Source organism: Cryptomeria japonica, unplaced genomic scaffold, assembly GCF_030272615.1.
Source record: "Cryptomeria japonica unplaced genomic scaffold, Sugi_1.0 HiC_scaffold_640, whole genome shotgun sequence".
NCBI lineage: Eukaryota > Viridiplantae > Streptophyta > Pinopsida > Cupressales > Cupressaceae > Cryptomeria > Cryptomeria japonica.
This window is the reverse complement of record NW_026729438.1, coordinates 21,821-30,000: the sequence shown is the minus strand read 5'-3', so window position 1 is coordinate 30,000 and position 8,180 is coordinate 21,821.

Here is an 8,180-nt window from a genome sequence, read left to right as displayed (position 1 = left end):
CAATCGGGAACAAGACCGATTACAAGTCGTCGAGTCTGTTACTGGGCGAACACGAGATGCGCACAGGAAATCGATCAGCCCTCACAATGGCCCAAGGCCAGAGATCGGACTGCTACGATTTACCCCAACAATCATCGTGCCACTCTTCGCAGAGAGGTGATAGACGCCAACGAGCCCGCGCATAGCAATCGAGGTGTAAAAAGGGCGTTGAAGGCAGGAAGCCTGGACGAAAGAGGCTACGAGGTCACCTCGAAGCGGTCTAAGAATCGGGCGCACTTGGGGCGACTACCAGTGCCAACCCCTTATCCCGCGGTGCGTCCGACACACAGAAATTTCCAAGGCGGCCAAGGAGCCTCCCCGCATAGCAATCGGGGTGTGAGGTTACGGATGCAGCATTGATAGCAATCGAGGTGTGAGGCGAAGGATGCAGAAGTGAGAGCCGAGGGATGTAGCAGAGATAGCAATCGGGGTGTGTGATGCAGAAGAGATAGCAATCGAGGTGTGCGGTGGGAAGGGCCCAGCAGCCAGAATGCATGAAGCGACGGATGAAGCAGTGATGACAACCGGGCTGTGAGGAGAGGAGGGATGCAGCCAAGAAAGCAATCAGGGCTCGAGGCAAGGGATGCATCAAGGATAGCAATCATGTTGTGAGGCGAGATTCCAAAGGCTAAACGTGAGAGGCTGCAGGGTCGACTCAGAGAGGTCTATGCATGTGAGAGGCTGAAAGCAAGGTCGACTCGGAGCGGTCTATGCATCGGGCGCGCTTGGGGCGACTACCAGTGCCAACCCCTTATCCCGCGACGCGTCCGACAAAGAGAACGTTCCAAGGCGGCAGAGGAGGTTACCAGCCGAAGGATGCAGTAGCAATAACAGGTATAGTTCCGCGGCGGCCGAGAAGACTCACCGCATAGGAATCGGGATGCGAGGCGAGGGATGCGGCGGGAAGGCCCCGACGGCTAAACGGAAGAGGCTGCAGGGCCGCCTCGGAATGGTCCAAGCATCGGATGCGATTGGGACGACTACCAGTGCCAACCCCTTATCCCGCGATGCGTCCGATACACAGATAGTTCCAAGGCGGCCGAGGAGCCTCACCGCATATCAATCGGGGTGCGAGGCGAGGGATGGGGCGGGAAGGCCCCAACGGCTAGACGGAAGAGGCTTCAGGGCCACCTCGGAATGGTCCAAGCATCGGACGCGCTTGGGGCGACTGCCAGTGCCAACCCCTTATCCCGCGATGCGTCCGATACACAGATGGTTCCAAGGCGGCCGAGGAGCCTCACCGCATAGCAATCGGGGGTGCGAGGCGAGGGATGGGGCGGGAAGGCCCCAACGGCTAGACGGAAGAGGCTTCAGGGCCGCCTAGGAATGGTCCAAGCATCGGACACGCTTGGGGCGACTACCAGTGACAGCCCCCTATCCCGCGATGCGTCCGATACGAAGATGGTTCCAAGGCGGCCGAGGAGCCTCACCGCATAGCAATCGGGGTGCGAGGTGGGGGATGCGGCGAGATGGCCCCAACGGCTAGACGGAAGAGGCCACAGGGCCGCGTCGGAATAGTCCAAGCATCGGACGCGCTTGGGGCGACTACCAGTGACAACCCCTTATCCCGCGATGCGTCCGATACGAAGATAGTTCCAAGGCGGCCGAGGAGCCTCACCGCATAGCAATCGGGGTGCGAGGTGGGGGATGCGGCGAGATGGCCCCAACGGCTAGACGGAAGAGGCTGCAGGGCCGCCTCGGAATAGTCCAAGCATCGGACGCGCTTGGGGCCACTACCAGTGACAACCCCTTATCCCGCGATGCGTCCGATACGAAGATAGTTCCAAGGCGGCCGAAGAGCCTCACCGCATAGCAATCGGGGTGCGAGGTGGGGGATGCGGCGAGATGGCCCCAACGGCTAGACGGAAGAGGCCACAGGGCCGCCTCGGAATAGTCCAAGCATCGGACGCGCTTGGGGCGACTACCAGTGACAACCCCTTATCCCGCGATGCGTCCGATACGAAGATAGTTCCCAGGCGGCCGAGGAGCCTCACCGCATAGCAATCGGGGTGCGAGGCGAGGGATGCGGCGAGATGGCCCCAAAGGCTAGACGGAAGAGGCTGCAGGGCTGCCTCGGAATAGTCCAAGCATCGGACGCGCTTGGGGCGACTACCACTGCCAACCCCTTATCCCGCGATGCGTCCGATACACAGATAGTTCCGAGGCGGCCGAGGAGGTGGGGGATGCAGCGAGATGGCCCCAACGGCTAGACGGAAGAGGCTGCAGGGCCGCCTCGGAATAGTCCAAGCATCGGACGCGCTTGGGGCGACTACCAGTGACAACCCCTTATCCCGCGATGCGTCCGATACACAGATAGTTCCGAGGCGGCCAAGGAGCCTCACCGCATAGCAATCGTGGTGCGAGGTGGGGGATGCGGCGAGATGGCCCCAACGGCTAGACGGAAGAGGCTGCAGGGCCGCCTCGGAATGGTCCAAGCATCGGATGCGCTTGGGGCGACTACCACTGCCAACCCCTTATCCCGCGATGCGTCCGATACACAGATAGTTCCAAGGCGGCCGAGGAGCCTCACAGCATAGCAATCAGGGTGCGAGGCGAGGGATGCGGCGAGAAAGCCCCAACGGCTAGAGGGAAGAGGCTTCAGGTCCGCCTCGGAATGGTCCAAGCATCGGACGCGCTTGGGGCGACTACCAGTGACAACCCCTTATCCCGCGACGCGTCCGATACACAGATAGTTCCAAGGCGGCCGAGGAGCCTCACCGCATAGCAATCGGGGTGCGAGGCGAGGGATGCGGCGAGAAGGACCCAACGGCTACACGGAAGAGGCTTCGGGGCCGCCTCGGAATGGTCCAAGCATCGGACGCGCTTGGGGCGACTACCAGTGACAACCCCTTATCCCGCGACGCGTCCGATACACAGATAGTTCCAAGGCGGCCGAGGAGCCTCACCGCATAGCAATCGGGGTGCGAGGCGAGGGATGCGGCGAGAAGGACCCAACGGCTAGACGGAAGAGGCTTCGGGGCCGCCTCGGAATGGTCCAAGCATCGGACGCGCTTGGGGCGACTACCAGTGACAACCCCTTATCCCGCGACGCGTCCGATACACAGATAGTTCCAAGGCGGCCGAGGAGCCTCACCGCATAGCAATCGGGGTGCGAGGCGAGGGATGCGGCGAGAAGGACCCAACGGCTAGACGGAAGAGGCTTCGGGTCCGCCTCGGAATGGTCCAAGCATCGGACGCGCTTGGGGCGACTACCAGTGACAACCCCTTATCCCGCGACGCGTCCGATACACAGATAGTTCCAAGGCGGCCGAGGAGCCTCACCGCATAGCAATCGGGGTGCGAGGCGAGGGATGCGGCGAGAAGGACCCAACGGCTAGACGGAAGAGGCTTCGGGTCCGCCTCGGAATGGTCCAAGCATCGGACGCGCTTGGGGCGACTACCAGTGACAACCCCTTATCCCGCGACGCGTCCGATACACAGATAGTTCCAAGGCGGCCGAGGAGCCTCACCGCATAGCAATCGGGGTGCGAGGCGAGGGATGCGGCGAGAAGGACCCAACGGCTAGACGGAAGAGGCTTCGGGTCCGCCTCGGAATGGTCCAAGCATCGGACGCGCTTGGGGCGACTACCAGTGACAACCCCTTATCCCGCGACGCGTCCGATACACAGATAGTTCCGAGGCGGCCGAGGAGCCTCACCGCATAGCAATCGGGGTGCGAGGCGAAGGATGCGGCGAGAAGGACCCAACGGCTAGACGGAAGAGGCTTCGGGTCCGCCTCGGAATGGTCCAAGCATCGGACGCGCTTGGGGCGACTACCAGTGACAACCCCTTATCCCGCGACGCGTCCGATACACAGATAGTTCCAAGGCGGCCGAGGAGCCTCACCGCATAGCAATCGGGGTGCGAGGCGAGGGATGCGGCGAGAAGGACCCAACGGCTAGACGGAAGAGGCTTCAGGGCCGCCTCGGAATGGTCCAAGCATCGAACGCGCTTGGGGCGACTACCAGTGACAACCCCTTATCCCGCGACGCGTCCGATACACAGATAGTTCCGAGGCGGCCGAGGAGCCTCACCGCATAGCAATCGGGGTGCGAGGCGAGGGATGCGGCGAGAAGGACCCAACGGCTAGACGGAAGAGGCTTCAGGGCCGCCTCGGAATGGTCCAAGCATCGGACGCGCTTGGGGCGACTACCAGTGACAACCCCTTATCCCGCGACGCGTCCGATACACAGATAGTTCCGAGGCGGCCGAGGAGCCTCACCGCATAGCAATCGGGGTGCGAGGCGAGGGATGCGGCGAGAAGGACCCAACGGCTAGACGGAAGAGGCTTCAGGGCCGCCTCGGAATGGTCCAAGCATCGGACGCGCTTGGGGCGACTACCAATGACAACCCCTTATCCCGCGACGCGTCCGATACACAGATAGTTCCGAGGCGGCCGAGGAGCCTCACCGCATAGCAATCGGGGTGCGAGGCGAGGGATGCGGCGAGAAGGACCCAACGGCTAGACGGAAGAGGCTTCAGGGCCGCCTCGGAATGGTCCAAGCATCGGACGCGCTTGGGGCGACTACCAGTGACAACCCCTTATCCCGCGACGCGTCCGATACACAGATAGTTCCGAGGCGGCCGAGGAGCCTCACCGCATAGCAATCGGGGTGCGAGGCGAGGGATGCGGCGAGAAGGACCCAACGGCTAGACGGAAGAGGCTTCAGGGCCGCCTCGGAATGGTCCAAGCATCGGACGCGCTTGGGGCGACTACCGTTGCCAACCCCTTATCCCGCGATGCGTCTGATACACAGATAGTTCCGAGGCGGCCGAGGAGCCTCACCGCATAGCAATCGGGTTGCGAGGCAGATTATTGGGAAGGGAACCCCCTGGGATGCGGCTCAAGCAGTGCCCAAAGGGACTGGAATGCGGAATCACATCGAGAGACCCAAATGCTATACGAGGGCTCAAATCGAATTATCGATTTGGCCACGACATGGACGCATCGGAACGACTACCTTTGCCGAACCACTCGCAATTGCATCCATACCGAAACCAATAGACATTTCCGTTAGAGCCCTCGCATAGCATTCGGGAATCTCGCATGCCCCTCTAAATCGACCAATGCTGGCGCTCAATGAAAATCCGAGCGCTACCACCGTTCGAGCGCCAGCATTGGTCGAGTTAGAGGGGCACGGGGGAGAATGCTCCAGTCAACACCTCCCCTATATAAGTTATTTGTCCGATTCTCGCACAACCGTAGTCTGCCTCGTCGAATCAAACAACGGTCCCAGATTCCGACTTCCGTTCCGTAGAGACCCAAAAGCTAGATGGAGGCTCGCAAGAAAGAGAGTCGGCGCATAGCAATCGGGTTTCTCGAACGTTTAGGGACCGAGCTCACTTGCGGATAGGGCAAAATCCGCCAAGCAACCCAAAAGCTAGACGGGGGCTCGAATCGAATCGCCTAGGCGGCCACAACAACGACGTGTTGGATCGACTACCAGTGCCAAACCATTCAGCAAGACTAGTCTGTGTCGAGGCCGGATAGAGATTCTCAGAGAGCGCCCGCATAGCATTTAGGAGACCTGCCGCGTCCCTCACACTCGACAAATGGTGGTGCACGTTTATAAATCCGAGCGATCCCAACCCTTTCAAGCACCAACATCGGTCGAGATAGAGGGGCACGGAGGGGGCTGCGTGAGACAACACAGTCCCCTATATAAGTTATTTGTCCGATTCTCACACATCCGAAGAATGGTCATCAAATCGGACAACAGCCCAAACTTCCGACTTCCGTCCCAGAAAGCCCAAGAGCTATCTAAAACGTTCATGGCCGGAACTCGATCGCGGCTATACCAGTCCGCCAAGCAACCCAAAAGCTAGACTGGAGCTCTAGTCGAATCACCTCTGTGGCCATTGCAAGGACGTGTTGGAGCGACTACCATTGCCGAACCATTCCGCAGGTCGAGTCCATACCAAGGCCGCATAGAGATTCACGATGAGCTCCTGCATAGCAATCAGGAGACTTGCCGTGTCCATCACAATCGATAAATCCTGGTGCAAGATTTTTGCATCCGAGCGCTCCAACCAGTCGAGCACCAGCATCAATCGACATAAACGGGCACGGGGGGAGGATGCTCGAGAACACTACCTCCCCTATATAAGTTATTTGTCCGATTCTCAAGCAGCCGAAGTCTGGTCATCGAATCGGGTCAAAGACCACAACTTCCGACTTTACCCACAATGCAAGTCATCGAATCGAACATCGGCCCCCGAGTCGGACTCCATGCGTATGTCAGGTCATCGGACCCAAATTCCGCCTTCCTGCGCATGGCGGGCCATCAATATCAACTCGGTCATCGGACCCAAACTCCGCCTTTTTGCGTATGGCACGCCTTCAAATCGGTCATCGGACCCAAATTCCGCCTTCCTGTGCATGGCGGGCCATCAACATCAACTCGGTCATCGGACCCAAATTCCGCCTTTCTGCGCATGGCACGCCATCAACTCGGTCATCGGACCCAAATTCCGCCTTCCTGCGCATGGCAGGTCATCGGACACAAATTCAGACCTCGCCAATATGCCTACGTATCGAATCGGTCATCGGACCCAACTTCCGACTTCATCCATACTGTAGGGTCTTTGAGGTTGGCGCGGTGCGCTCAACCCAGGGAGTCGACCCATCGAAGCATACACCTCCCCTATATAAGCTATTTGTCCGATTCCCACACCTGTGTAGTTTGCACCTCTGACCAGGACATCGACCCCAACTTCCGAACTCGACTGCAACGACGGCACCAGCGCCTTGGTGCGCACCTTGCGACGCACAGTCCCAACATTCGCCTTCCTGCACATGGCAGGTCATCGGACCCAAATTCCGACCTCGCGAGTATGCCTACATATCGAATCGGTCATCGGACCCAACTTCCGACTTCATCCATACCGTAGGGTCTTTGAGGTTGGCGCGGTGCGCTCAACCCGGGGAGTCGACCCAACGAAGCATACACCTCCCCTATATAAGCTATTTGTCCGATTCCCACACCTGTGTAGTTTGCACCTCCGATCAAGACATCGACCCCAACTTCCGAACTCGCCTCCAACGACCGAACCAGCGCCTTGGTGCGCACCTTGCAACGCACAGTGCCAACATTCGCCTTCCTGCACGTGGCAGGTCATCGGACCCAAATTCCGACCTCGCGAGTATGCCTACATATCGAATCGGTCATCGGACCCAACTTCCGACTTCATCCATACCGTAGGGTCTTTGAGGTTGGCGCGGTGCGCTCAACCCGGGGAGTCGACCCAACGAAGCATACACCTCCCCTATATAAGCTATTTGTCCGATTCCCACACCTGTGTAGCTTGCACCTCCGATCAGGACATCGACCCCAACTTCCGAACTCGACTAAAAAGACCGCACCAGCGCCTTGGTGTGCACCTTGCAACGCACAGTGTCAACATTCGCCTTCCTGCACATGGCAGGTCATCGGACCCAAATTCCGACCTCATGAGCATACCTACTAATCGAATCGGTCATCGGACCCAACTTCCGACTTCATCCATACCGTAGGGTCTTTGAGGTTGGCGCGGTGCGCTCAACCTGGGGAGTCGACCCATCGAAGCATACACCTCCCCTATATAAGCTATTTGTCCGATTCCGACACCTGTGTAGTTTGCACCTCCGCTCAGGACATCGACCCCAACTTCCGAACTCGCCTGCAACGACCGAACCAGCGCCTTGGTGCGCACCAAAAGTGCGCACTTTTGGAGGGCACTTTTCTGCGCTCCAAAGGTGCGCACTTTTGGAGGGCACTTTTTGGAGGGCACTTTTCTGCGCTCCAAAGGTGCGCACTTTTGGAGGGCACTTTTTGGAGGGCACTTTTCTGCGCTCCAAAGGTGCGCACTTTTGGAGGGCACTTTTTGGAGGGCACTTTTCTGCGCTCCAAAGGTGCGCACTTTTGGAGGGCACTTTTTGGAGGGCACTTTTCTGCGCTCCAAAGGTGCGCACTTTTGGAGGGCACTTTTTGGAGGGCACTTTTCTGCGCTCCAAAGGTGCGCACTTTTGGAGGGCACTTTTTGGAGGGCACTTTTCTGCGCTCCAAAGGTGCGCACTTTTGGAGGGCACTTTTTGGAGGGCACTTTTCTGCGCTCCAAAGGTGCGCACTTTTGGAGGGCACTTTTTGGAGGGCACTTTTCTG